At 51.4% G+C, this 12,757-nt stretch overlaps 2 protein-coding genes across 7 annotated transcripts in view; both read right to left on the bottom strand.

Moving 5' to 3' along the window:
• Window positions 1-12,757, bottom strand: part of LOC137415872 (E3 ubiquitin/ISG15 ligase TRIM25) — a 732,877-nt gene that overhangs the window by 186,784 nt on the left and 533,336 nt on the right. The gene's annotated exons all lie outside the window — the stretch shown is intronic.
• Window positions 1-12,757, bottom strand: part of LOC137415854 (NACHT, LRR and PYD domains-containing protein 12) — an 80,377-nt gene that overhangs the window by 31,124 nt on the left and 36,496 nt on the right. Inside the window, exon 8 of one of the 3 annotated variants that reach the window (XR_010982145.2) lies at window positions 1,567-1,772. The exons of the other annotated variants lie outside the window; for them this stretch is intronic. The gene's annotated coding sequence lies outside the window, so the exon portion shown is untranslated. The remainder of the gene's footprint in view (window positions 1-1,566; window positions 1,773-12,757) is intronic. 3 annotated transcript variants of the gene reach the window in all.

Here is a 12,757-nt window from a genome sequence, read left to right as displayed (position 1 = left end):
CTGCCGCTTCGAGCCAAGTTCAAGCCAACGAAGCAACTCTCACAATTCTCTCCCTGTCGGAACTCCACTGCTGGCCAACTCCTCTGCTTGCCAACTCACTCACTCCACTGCGTCTCAAGACTCACTGCCAGAAGCAACTGCCTCGAACCAACTAACTCTCCAGACCCACTCTTTCCAACCAACTCCATCTCAAGAACCAACTGCGTCTCAAGACTCACTCGGCGCAAGACCACTGCCAGACTACACAATGGAGTTTGGCGCTCGCTAATATCTGCTGACCGGCGACGTCAACCTAGGCGTGCTGCCAACCAATCAGTCCTTTCCACCGAACCTCCCAGCTTCGCTCAGGCCCATGCCCCCCGCGCCTCCCAATCTCGCTCCCTACTCCGTGGTCATAGCGCGTGCTATTCGAGGTGGATAGGCCTGCCAGAGGTGTAGGTGGCAGCGGCCATTATCGGCGGTGTCCCGGCCTGGTTTCCTTTTGCCGGTTCTCTTTCACAGTCATGTCAGGGAAGGGCGTTATTTAGTGTTGTGCTAAGGACCTGTCGGAATGTCTATGTGGTTGCGGTGCCAAAAGGGACAAAGGTTTGACTGTCCAGGCGAGACGTACAAGGGCGCTGCTCTTTAATCCCTAACTTTACTTAACACACGAACCTCCTGGTAGGTTCACAAGAATACGACTTACCGCCAAAACGCCTACACATGAAATTACAAGGTCGATTCCTTACCGCAACAGACGAAGCACATTACCTACTCAGATCTATCTGTTCGACATATCACTACCACATCGACATAACACAGCCTCCCCCCCCCCCCCCCTCCCCCACTGGAACTGTAGCTCCTGCAAGGTTCACTGCAGGCGCTACCATCCAAGTCTTAACGCTTACTGTCACACACTTAATTAACCTATGAAATAAATCAGGAGGGCTGTGGGAAGTGAGTCGGACTACTTACCTACACTTCCTTAACATTCTAAACCCCTTAACAATCATGCATTTACATTTTCTTCTTTGTTCCTGTGGAGGGAGGAAACAAACAACACTCAAAAATCTACCTTAACCACAAACCTTAGCCTTATCCAAAAATTCAAAATTTCAAAAATTCTATAACATTTGTACATACCCCGGTCTACAGACCACATCCCCTGGTGGATGCCACAAGACACAACCTTACCTGCCGGGCCATCCCCAATGCACCCCTAAATTTCCACGGGCCCTGTCCAGATGTTACAGGTGAGGGACATGGCTTGGTGGATTTCGCCAGCATTCATTCGACACAAACCCCTTATCCACGCATACTCATTCCGAAACTCACCACTACACAAAAATCATTTCAAGCACTTATTCAATACACCCCCCTGTAGGACCATGGCATTGATATAATATACATGTGTGCATTCCTCAACGAGGCAGTGGGGAGGTACCGCACAAGTAAGATGGTGGGGGCGCTTCAGGCTGTGGTGCCCGCAGTCCCAAAAACAAGTCAACCGACTCACAAGTTCATTCCCCCCCCCCCTCCTTTACTTCTTGGCCCCGTGACAGCCCAACAGCCCCTTTCCACCATTACCTCGCCGGTGAGGGTCTCCACACACACCAGGATCCGTTGCCTCCTGCTGCCGCGCAGCTCCACGGGTCGCCGGGGGTCTCCTTTACCCCAGGGCGCCCAACCAGACCCTCCACTGACGAGCTCCAATTTCCAGATACCACTGGCTGCCAGGGGTAATTGTCACAGAGGGGGGCCACAGGCATCGCTCCTCAGAGCTTGATCCGTACCTGTGGACACACACACCTTCCCCATCCACAAGATCCCAAAACACACTTCCTCCCCCGCTGCCATTCAATTCTCAACACAACTCAGCACAATTCCAAAGATGGTGTAAAAGATGTTACAAGGCTTGCCATGGCCTGCTGCATGTGAAATCCCCCAGTTCACATTTACCGTTACACATTTCCAAAAGCACATTCATCACAATAATCACCACTCATCCTCAGTTTCCACTCTCACGACCACATCAAAACACATAACCACAACACTAACACAAACGCCACCCACAAGACTGTGGCACACAATCCATCCCCTCACCGGCCATTTCATCACTCTCACCCGCCCCCAACTCCAAACCATATGTCCCCAAAATTTCCACCAAGCAAGTCCTGAAGCCTGGGACAGTAACCATCAAGGCCTTACCTTTACCTTGATGTAAAGGTAACTTCCGGTTGGTCAGGTCCAAAGTGCAATCCACCCTTCACAATCCCAAAATTTATCATTGGGCCAATCAAATTTTCCAAATTTCTCTTTTGTCCCCACTACACTGGCAGGTATGTGGATCCGCATCCAATGGTGATCATCACTACACAGCTACCTGTGGCCACGACAGCTCTGCACCTCTACCATGCAAGGGTCACCGGGACAAGGTGCGCAGTCAAAACGCCAACATGGCCCATGAGTGTCCACAAGGGTGCAACCCACCATCCATCCTTCGGCCCCCCCTGCGAGGAACACGGTTGCACCAGCCCCAGCTGGCCAATGTGGTGAGCACCTGCTGCCACAACACACACTACCGCACACACAACCTCGGCCCTGGGGGAGATGGTCGCAGTGTGTGGCATTCCCGTCACGTCACCTACGCCGCCCTCTCGTCCCCCAGTCCACAGAACCGCAGCCCCCCAGTGCTCACCCACACTTGACCACACCAAGGTCCAGTCGGCAGCCATGCTCCACCAGGAGACCCACCCAGAAGACATGGTCCACACACCTCAGACACGCACAGCACCACGTTGACCATCAGGCTACACAACTACATCCCCATGATCCCGCGTCCCAAATATCAGCACAGTCGCCCCCGCAACCAGGTGAAGGCTGTGGCTTGCTAATCTATCAATTTTATCACAGCCTCCAACACTTTGGTCTACACACCTGGATCAATAATGGTGTCACTGTGCAGTGACCACCATGACATTTCAAAATCCACTCTTAAATTTGCATCTAACCCACGGCTTACCCATGCCAAACATTTTTCACATTTCACTAACTCACCAAAGAAAGATGCTTTGCCATACACATGCCAGCCGAGCATGGCCCATATGCTCGGCACGTTACCAATTTCCAATTCAACACTCCCATGGCTCTCTTCCCAAACCGAGAGTCCATAAATCATAACGGAACATCTGTGGAAGGTCACTCTCACACCATCAGGTTCCACAGATGCCCCAATGGTTGTCTGGCAGGCTATCTCCATCCCTGTCCATGCGGATTGACCCACGTCCATAGCCCAGCACAGCATGTCAGGTCATCACATGCTGGCTGTCCCAAAGTCTCAGGGAGAGGGAGAGGGTCGCATGCCCGGGTGGTCACTACATCAGGCCCAAGTTGCCCGTCCACGGTGCCACCACCAAAGCGCGACCCACAACACCTCCACCTAGTGGTCCTCAATATTTGCCATCCCAGGCTTGAGAAACCCCCTGGAGGTCTTAACCCCCACCAGGGTCTGGTGACCATGCCGGTTCGAGCTACACGCCCGGCTGGCGCCCCGACGGACAAGGGACGCCACACTCCACCAGACCCCCCGTGGGCCCCAGGTCGTACCATGACACCCATGGCTGGACCCTACGTCCAAATCTCGCCAGCTCAGCCCCCCCCCCCCCCAAGGTGGCTGGCATTCCCAAATTTTGAAAGGGGCAAGTTTTGCCCGAGGCCATCGCCAATGACCTCTCCATGTGCAAATCCCGCAGCCCGGGGACCAACTCCCTCCATGGCTATGCCAAATCAAATTCCCATTTTAATTTTATTTTACATTTTCTTTCAAAAAATTTCACCCCCATTGCGAAACCGCAGCTGCAGGCAACAACTCCTTCAGGTTGTCCGGCCCCTCCCTGCAGCTGGTCCACATTCCCTACAGGGACCAAATCGTCGGAGGCTCGATCTCCCGATCCTCCAAGGTCCAAATCCAGCCCGGAGTCAAAACACTCCCCCAACTGGTTGTCCAATTTTGGAGCCTCCGTTGCCCAATCAGAGTGCACGGTGAGGGTCCCCTTGGTCATTCCAACCACCTCCTCGGACCAACTCACCTCATCCCCCAGGCTCCTTTGGGCCCGGTCAACCTTGTCCTCCATGTGACTATCCCAGGTCCCCAACCGCTGTGTCAATTCATTCTAATCATCCTCCCCCATCAATTCTGGCTCCGACAGGTATTCATTCACGACTACCCAGTCCGGTTCCGTTACACGGATCTCCAATATTCTTACCCCGTTGCTTTGAACCACCGCCCTGGCACAGAAACGATTCAAATCCATCCCCTGGTTGATGTGTTGGGGCATCCACCCGGTCCCGATAAACCTCCAGGCCACCAGGTATCAAACATGTCCCATTTACCTCCAATTGTTCATTCACTTCCCTCATTTCATTCCCCTGTTCACTCATTCGTTCGTTCATTCCACATAGGGTTTTTGTTTCTTTAATCCATGCATCCAATTCTTCACTACCAGCATCACTTTCCTCTTTCATTTCATCGACTTCTTTACTCATTCCCCTCATAATTTCACTCATGCCCCTTATTAATTTCAACATGGCCTGGAAAGATATAGGACATGTCTTCTGGCTCGATCGCTCCGAGACAGGGAAGGTTCCATCTTTACCTTCCACTTCCCCATTCATCTGTGAATTTGCAGTCTCCCTCCCCATTTACTTCAATTGCCATTCCCGGTGCAATTCCCAATTTTGCCATTCCCGGCTCCTGAGCCCCATGCACATCTGCATGGGCCGCACTCTCTCCCATTCCCAATTTAAATTCTCCCCGTTCCGATTCGCATTCTGCCACTCTTGGCTTCTCCTGTGCCCCAACGGCACCATTCGTTAGTCCTTCCTTCAATTTACTCGAACATTCATCAATTTGTTCACTCAGTCATTCCTCTATTTCCTTCATACCTTCCCGACATTCATTCCCCTGGGACTCCATTTTGTTTTTCATTTCTTACATGTTATTTTCCAATCCCCCAATTTTGTCATTCAATTCCCGACTGGCTCGCTCACTATTACCGTTTATTAAATCCCTCATAAATTTCATTAAGGCCTGGTCGTCTCTGGAGGCCGTCCCTGTGGCGGGGAAAGTTCCGATACTACCCTCTACCCCCTCTACTTCCGGCTCACTCCCCAGAATTCCCGCATCTTCCATCCCTTCTTCCATACCGCTCACCTCCTCCTCCGTAAAGGAGGTCGCTTTCCCACACGTCTTTTCCAACCTGAATAAAATTAAATTTAATGATGCACAGTCAGCGTCTCGTACACAAATCGAATATGCAAATTTTATCGCCTCCGACTACAAAAAAATTTCGTTCAAATTCTCCACTCCTTGACACCAATTTGATTCGGGGTTCAATCCCTATACCTGACAACAGTTGTCTGTTGTCAAAAAGTTCGTATCCCACTCTTGACTACCAGTTGTCGCGCAACTCCGGTTAACATCAGAGTCGCAGATAGCCTAAACGGTCCTATTCGGAGGCACAACCCACACACGGATTTTACTATGTGTCGCACGGGAGGGAGAAGGAAAATGGAGGCTGCGGAAGTGCTTACCTTCTGTGCGCTGGCGCAGCTTCGATCCTGCAACCGAAACTAACTCAACACGGACACCAAATTCAATGTACAAAAATTAAGATTTATTCCGGACGCGATACAATAAAACGCGATGATAATCAAATAATGGCCTAAATTGGGACGTCCCCACACGACAGATCTCAAAGCACAGACGAGGGAAAAGAATACCAAAATAACACATCTCGTCGTGTAAGGGGGGAACGCGTAGCTCGGTATTATCTGTCTATGGTCGTCTTCCGTGTAACACGGCCTTGCTCGGCCGCCACCAGGCCTCGCTCCAAGCTCCGATCCACTCGCCGCCCACGAGGTCCGTGCACCAGCACCACGCGTCCAACGCAGGCCAGCGAGCTCCACACAAGGTCGACCCTCAACTCGAGCACGAACACAACGACAAAGAACGGCAAAAAGGGGAAGAGAGCACGAGTCCACTGCAAGCCAAGTGCCGCTTCGAGCCAAGTTCAAGCCAACGAAGCAACTCTCACAATTCTCTCCCTGTCCGAACTCCACTGCTTGCCAACTCACTCACTCCACTGCGTCTCAAGACTCACTGCCAGAAGCAACTGCCTCGAACCAACTAACTCTCCAGACTCACTCTTTCCAACCAACTCCGTCTCAAGAACCAACTGCGTCTCAAGACTCACTCGGTGCAAGACCCACTGCCAGACTACACAATGGCATTCGGCACTCGCTAATATTTGCTGGCCGGTGACGTCAGCCTTGGTGCGCTGCCAACCAATCAGTCCCTTCCACCGAACCTCCCAGCTTCGCTCAGGCCCACGCCCCCCGCGCCGCCCAACCTCACTCCTTACTCCATGGTCATAGCGCGTGCTATTCGAGGGGGATAGGCCTGCTGGAGGTGTAGGTGGCGGCGGCCATTATCGGCGGTGTCCCGGCCTGGTTTCCTTTTGCCTGTTCTCTTTCACAGTCATGTCAGGGAAGGGCGTTATTTGGTGTTGCGCTAAGGACCTGTCGGAATGTCGATGTGATTGCGGTGCCAAAAGGGACAAAGGTTTGGCTGACCAGGTGAGACATACAAGGGCGATACTCTTTAATCCCTAACTCTACTTAACACACGAACCTCCTGGTAGATTCACAAGTATACATCTTACCGACAAAACGCCTACACATGAACTTATTACAAGGTAGATTCCTTACCGCGACAGACGAAGCACGTTACCTACTCAGATATATACACAAAGAATTAAGTTAAGCACCCCTACACAACGAATTAAGGTAAGCACCCCCTAATATATATTCTTTGTGTATATGTATACATTGGCATATATTCTAAGGTATGTGAGATCAAATAATGATTGGTATGACATTAGCAATTATCCATTGATGAAATGCAGATGAGTGCACTCATCTGTGACGCCCATCGCTCGTGCAGCACGTGTTATCATCCACGTGGTCGTGATTTTCTGTAAATGCACTATCATCACGGGTTATTGCAAGTCACGCCTGAGCTCGTGTGGGGGTTACATGGTCATTTTCTCGTAATGGTGGCTCGTAGACGGTTGTCGGACGGAGAACGATGGCGGATAATAGGCATGATCGAGTCCGGAATGTCCAGAAAAGCTGTAGCTCGAACGTTTGGTTACCACCATTCGGTGATCAGTCGATTGGTGCAGAAACACCAGGAAACGGATGCGGTGAAGGACCGCCCAAGGTCTGGAAGACCTCGCGTGACAACAGTCCGCCAAGATAGAGCGCTTTTGAGACTGGTGCGACGATATCCCTTCGCCTCGAGCCATTTCCTGAAGGACAACTGGCTGCCCAACAGAAGGCTATGTCACCGTACCGTGAGGAACCGCCTGAAATCGGCCGGTTTAAGGTCAAGACGAGTGATCAAGCGTCCAAGGCTACTCGAACGACATCAGAGGGAGCGTTTGGCATGGTGCCTAGCGCGACGTGGATGGAACATCCGGTCTTGGAGGCGAGTTCATTGGTCGGATGAAAGCCGGTTCTTGCTGTACGTGACAGATGGGCGTGTTCGGGTGTGGCGCCACAAAAACACCGCGTATGCACCTAAAAACATTCAACCAACGGTACCCTTTGGTGGTGGCTCGATTATGGTCTGGGGATGCTTCTCCCATGACTGTAAGTTGGACCTGATAACTGTGCGAGGTAACCTCAACGGAGAGCGATATGCCGAGGAAATCCTGAATACCACCGTAATCCCGCACTTCAATGACCACACCCTCGCCAGCAGACCCATCTTCATGGATGACAACGCCAGGCCTCACCGTGCGAGACGCGTCCGAGCCTTGCTGGAGCAAGGTGCTGTGACAACCATCCCCTGGCCTGCGTACAGTCCTGACCTGAACCCCCTCGAGCACGTTTGGGACATGTTGGGACGACAAATTGCGAAGATGGTCCCTCCAATAGCCAATCTGGATGAATTGGAACGTGCATTACATCGGGAATGGAACAACCTGCCACAGCAACGCATACGACGGCTTACAGGGTCTATGAGACGTAGGGTTGAGTCAGTGATCCGATCACGTGGGTCCTACACACGTTATTGACGCAAAGATCGCTAGAGGTCTTCTCAGAACAATGACTGTACGTTAGAAAACATAAACGTCATCCACACTGTCCGTGATGGACCTATAGCTCCATACTTAAATTGAGGTGCAAATATGCCTAAAATTCCCAAAAATTTTCACCTTTAATTATTCCGAATAAAATATTGAAAACGGCATGATTGTTATGTTTTTATGTGACCATAATATCACTTCTCCAGAAAATATAGCAATATCATGGGTATATTACACTGTTTTGACGACAACAAACTTGTAATGTGCGAGGTTGTAAAAAAACGGGGGGGGGGGTGCTTAACTTAATTCTTTGTGTATATCTGCTCTACATATCACTACCACATCGACATAACAATATTTATATATATATATATATATATATATATATATATATATATATATATATATATTGTTGCGGATATGGGATTTGCATCCATCCATATCCGCTTGTAAATATTCCCCTATTTCCTCAATACTTCCCAACTATCCCCAATCCCCCATTCCCTAGTCCCATTTTCTGTAAACAACACTCTGTAGACCCGACCTCCCCCTATTTCCCCCCATTAAATGTCGCATCCAGGTCCACCGCATCTCATGTAGACAACTATAGGACATCTTGCTAGTTATTCTTAGTCTATGTCAGTTAAGGACTCGTTTCCATTAATTCTGACCCTTCGTTGCACCAGAATGTGATTGTATGGCACCGTTAGGAAGTTTAGGACCTCCCAATACCTCCCCGCAGCTCTTCCTCACGGTTCAGCAACAACAACAACAACAACAGCAACGGCGGCGGCGTGCACAGGGAGTGCGCGTCCTCACTCCGGCTTGGTTGGTAGGGGGTGTTGGGAGGGCATGAGGCCTTCCCAGCGAGCCGCCATCGAACATGTGCTCGACGGGGTTACCAAATAGGGGCTCCCTGTCAGCTCCTCGTCAAGGGCGGAGCCCGGTAACCCCCGCACCCAATGGAAGCAGCGGACCGGTCCCATCTGGGGCGGAGCCAACCAGCCGAGGGCGTGTCACTCCCCGCTGAGCATGCGCAGGAAGAGGGAGGTGACGTCAGATGCGCGCTGAGCTTGGAGAAAGAAAGACGCCACCTCCGAGCGCTGTGAGGCCTCCCTGCATCTCTTGGACCGTGCTTGATCCTGTCCCCGAGCCAAGGTGCACCTTGTGCTATCGAACTACCTGTCCTTCCCTGCCATCAATCCCTGTGTAAGTCAGCCTTGTCCCGTTTGTCTGTGGTCTGTCTGGGCTAAAATAAGATTGTATTTAAGTGCCTATCTCTTCTGTGCCTTTACCTCACTACCTTGTAATCTACCCCTTTTCTCCCCCACTGTAATTACATCCTCCTCCGGAGGTCTTGAGAACTGTACCCCTTGCGTCGTTTCATCTATCCCAGTCGTTGTGTCCTTTCCATCATTGATTTAGCATAGCGCGATTTGGTCAATGTTTGGGTGGAATCGGGGTCTAGTCGGGGAATAACTGTTAGGTCGCGGTAATACACCACCGCTCGGTCGAAATAACATCTCACCGCGATCCGTAACAATTGGTGTCAGGAGTGGGATTCGAACCTGGGACTAAATTTATTTAGCCCAAATTTTGGACACCAATTGTGTTATTACCGTAACAATTGGTGTCGAGGAGTGAGATTCGAGGCCCGAACCAAATTTTTAAAAAAACATCTCGGAAAAAATTTGGTCAAAATTATAAAGACACCGAAATTTGATTTTGTTTTACAAAAAACCCGAATTTTGAAAGTCGCGCGATGGCAGATCAAGACGGCTGGGTTCCGGTAGAGGAGAGTGAGGCAGGGTCGATCCAGGACCAAATTGAGGGACATGAGGAGAGCGAAGCAGTGAGGGCGGCAGGTTCGCAAAATGGCGTCCTCGCGCACGAGGTTACGGGTGCGCAAAATGGCGCCTCACAGATGGCTACGGCGGCCGCGCCCGCTGCACAAGTGGGAGGGATTGACATGCAGGCCCTCATTGCGCAGCTACAGGCAGCTGTACAGATGAGTATGGGGAGCCAAATTGAGCAATTGGGTGAGCGATTGGAGGGCCAAATGGGGGTAATGAGGGACGAAGCGAGGGCTCAGAGTGAGCAATTGGGGGTAATGAGGGACGAAGTGAGGGGTACCGGTGAGGGATTAGACAAGAAATTAGAGGGGTTAGACAATGGGATAGAAGGGGTGAAACATGGGTTAATGGGGGTAGAAAACAGAATGGCCGCTCAAGAGAATCAAATGGAAGGGATGAAAAAGGGGTTAGAGGGGTTAGAAAACAGTATGGAAGGCAAATTGAGGGACATGAGGGACCAAGCGGAAAGGGAAGTTAAAAAATGGGGCAGCAGATAGAGGGGGTCAGAATGGGGGTAGAAACTAAATTGGATGCTCACAGGGAGGAAATGGAGCAGATGAGGGTGGCATCTGGGCAGGAGATGCAAGTGATGGGAGAGGAGATCAGAAGAGGTGTGAGTGAGGAGGTCGGAGGAGTGCGCGAGGAGGTGAGGCACTGTAAGGAGCGCATGGAGAAGGAGGTGAGAAAGGGGACTGTAAAATTGCAAGGTGGTATAGAGGAGTTGACGCTGGGAGTAGAACAACTGACAGTGGGACAAAAGGAGTTGGGGGATCAGGTAAAGAAGAACACAGCGGTAATAGAGGGTTTAAAATCGACACAGAAGGAGATGAAAAAGGACGTAGGGGTAATTAAAAAAGAGTGTCAGACGGTACATGAGGACCTGACGAGGAAAATGAACAAGGTGGTAGAGGTGATGGAGGTTAAAGAGCGGGAGGTGCGGGAGCACATAGAAAAAAATAAGGTGGAGTTAGAGGAAGAACTTAAGGGGGCGCACGAGGAGATGAAGGAGGTGAAGCAGAAATTAGAAGAAGTGGAAGAAGGGGTGAGCGAAATTAAGAAGCGACGGAGAGAGGATAAGAAAGAGATAAAGGAGGAAGTAAAATAATTGGTCCAAAGTCTGTGTTCGGATCGTGATGATGTGCTCAATAACCGGATGAGGGATTCGCAGGTGATGGAGGAGAAGCGAAGAGAAAGAGGACCCGGTGTAAGTGGTGACCAATATGGTCGTGCGTATGATGCACCACGTGATTTAATAAGCTTGGGGGTCGAGATGGACCCGGATGTTCGTAAGAGGCCAAGAGTGAGGTGTATGGCTGGTCCGGAGGGTATGGAACGAGGGTGCGAGCGAGAGGGTCCGGTGATGGGAGAGGTGCGAGGTGTGAGTGAGAAAGGTTGTGGTGGTATGGAATGGGTAGCGGGTTGCGGAAGTGTGACCCATGCATCGACACCAACAGGGGTAGTTTTTAGAGGGACAGGGGAGGCACGGGAGCCCCTTGGGGGTAATGTACTGTGGGGGCCCGGCCGGTTCGGCCCCGCGCTGACCCCGCAAGGGGTGACGCACGGGGTCCGGCAGGCGGGCAACGGCTCACATACGAGGTGGTCCCACAAGGTCCCACTCGCGCCGTATGACGGTAGGTAAGGGTGGCATCCCTGCCACCCTTCCCATAGTGGGGGGCAGATGCGCTATAGATTATGGGGTGTATGGCAGTGAAAACTAGCCCGGGTGGGTTAGGATATTGTGTGTAGGGATCTAGCGAAGATGACATTAGGTAACGTTAAGGTTTAGATAGTGACCGATACCTGTAGAGGGGACGCAGGTAGATTAGAGTGGATGATAATGACGAGGGAGCGCAATAGTTTAAAGGGACGACTGGGAAGCGCAAGTTTCAGAGGGGAGTAGTTAGATGAGATGATGCTGTGTGAGAACTGGACAGGTGTGTGGAGCGGTGTATGAGTAGTGAGTGTTGTGGATCAGCGCGAATGCGCTTGGGGGAGAGAAGGGTGCAGGCGGCACCAAGTATGAGCACAGGTGTGCAAGTACAGGTGTGTGGAATACATGGAGTATTGGAATGAGTGGTGTGGAGAGAGTTGGAGTAAGTGGTACGGAGTGGTGTGCATGGTGCGAAGGTGTGGATGGGGGAAGAGTGGACCCCTTTTCACGAGTACCCGGGGAGGGTAGTTTAAAGAATAGTTAGAAGGTATAGGTAAATTGTGGTTGGATATTGGCATTTGTGGTGCGGATGCAGAATGGTATTGTGGATGGGTGCATTGGTGTGGTGAAATTGGCTGGTCGTGTGGCCTGTTAGTATGAGTGTGAATGGTTGGGCACTCCGCCACTGTTAGATGTCGGCCAGCTGAGGCCACAGGTGGGCTCTGGGAGCCGTTAATGTCAGTGGGTGCCTGAGGATCCCGGGTGTGGATCGGGCAGCCCGTGCCAGAGAGGGCACTGAGGGGGTGAGAGTGCGAGAGGGCCTTCCCCAGTTAGTTAGGTTAGGGTGAGGAGCAGGTGAGCTCGGTGGGCAACAACAGTGGTGGAGGTGTGCAGGTGGGCGGACCAGCTGGGAGCGTCACACGACCCAGCCACCGAAATTGTGCGGGGGCACAGAGTGATGAATCGGGGGAGTGAGACCCCAACTTGAGAAGCACCACAGTTTGGGCAATGGGAATTGGTTTTTAGAACCCATAGTGTAAGTTGGCCAATGGATTGGCAGGGAAAGACCCTGGGTAATGTAAAGTTGTCAAAGTCATTTAGGAAATAGTTAGGATTGATGA

This window comes from Myxine glutinosa, chromosome 1 (genome assembly GCF_964187855.1).
Source record: "Myxine glutinosa chromosome 1, kmMyxGlut1.1, whole genome shotgun sequence".
In the NCBI taxonomy this organism is placed as follows: domain Eukaryota; kingdom Metazoa; phylum Chordata; class Myxini; order Myxiniformes; family Myxinidae; genus Myxine; species Myxine glutinosa.
The sequence above is the reverse complement of the archived record's forward strand: the minus strand, read 5'-3'. Positions and strand labels throughout refer to the sequence as shown.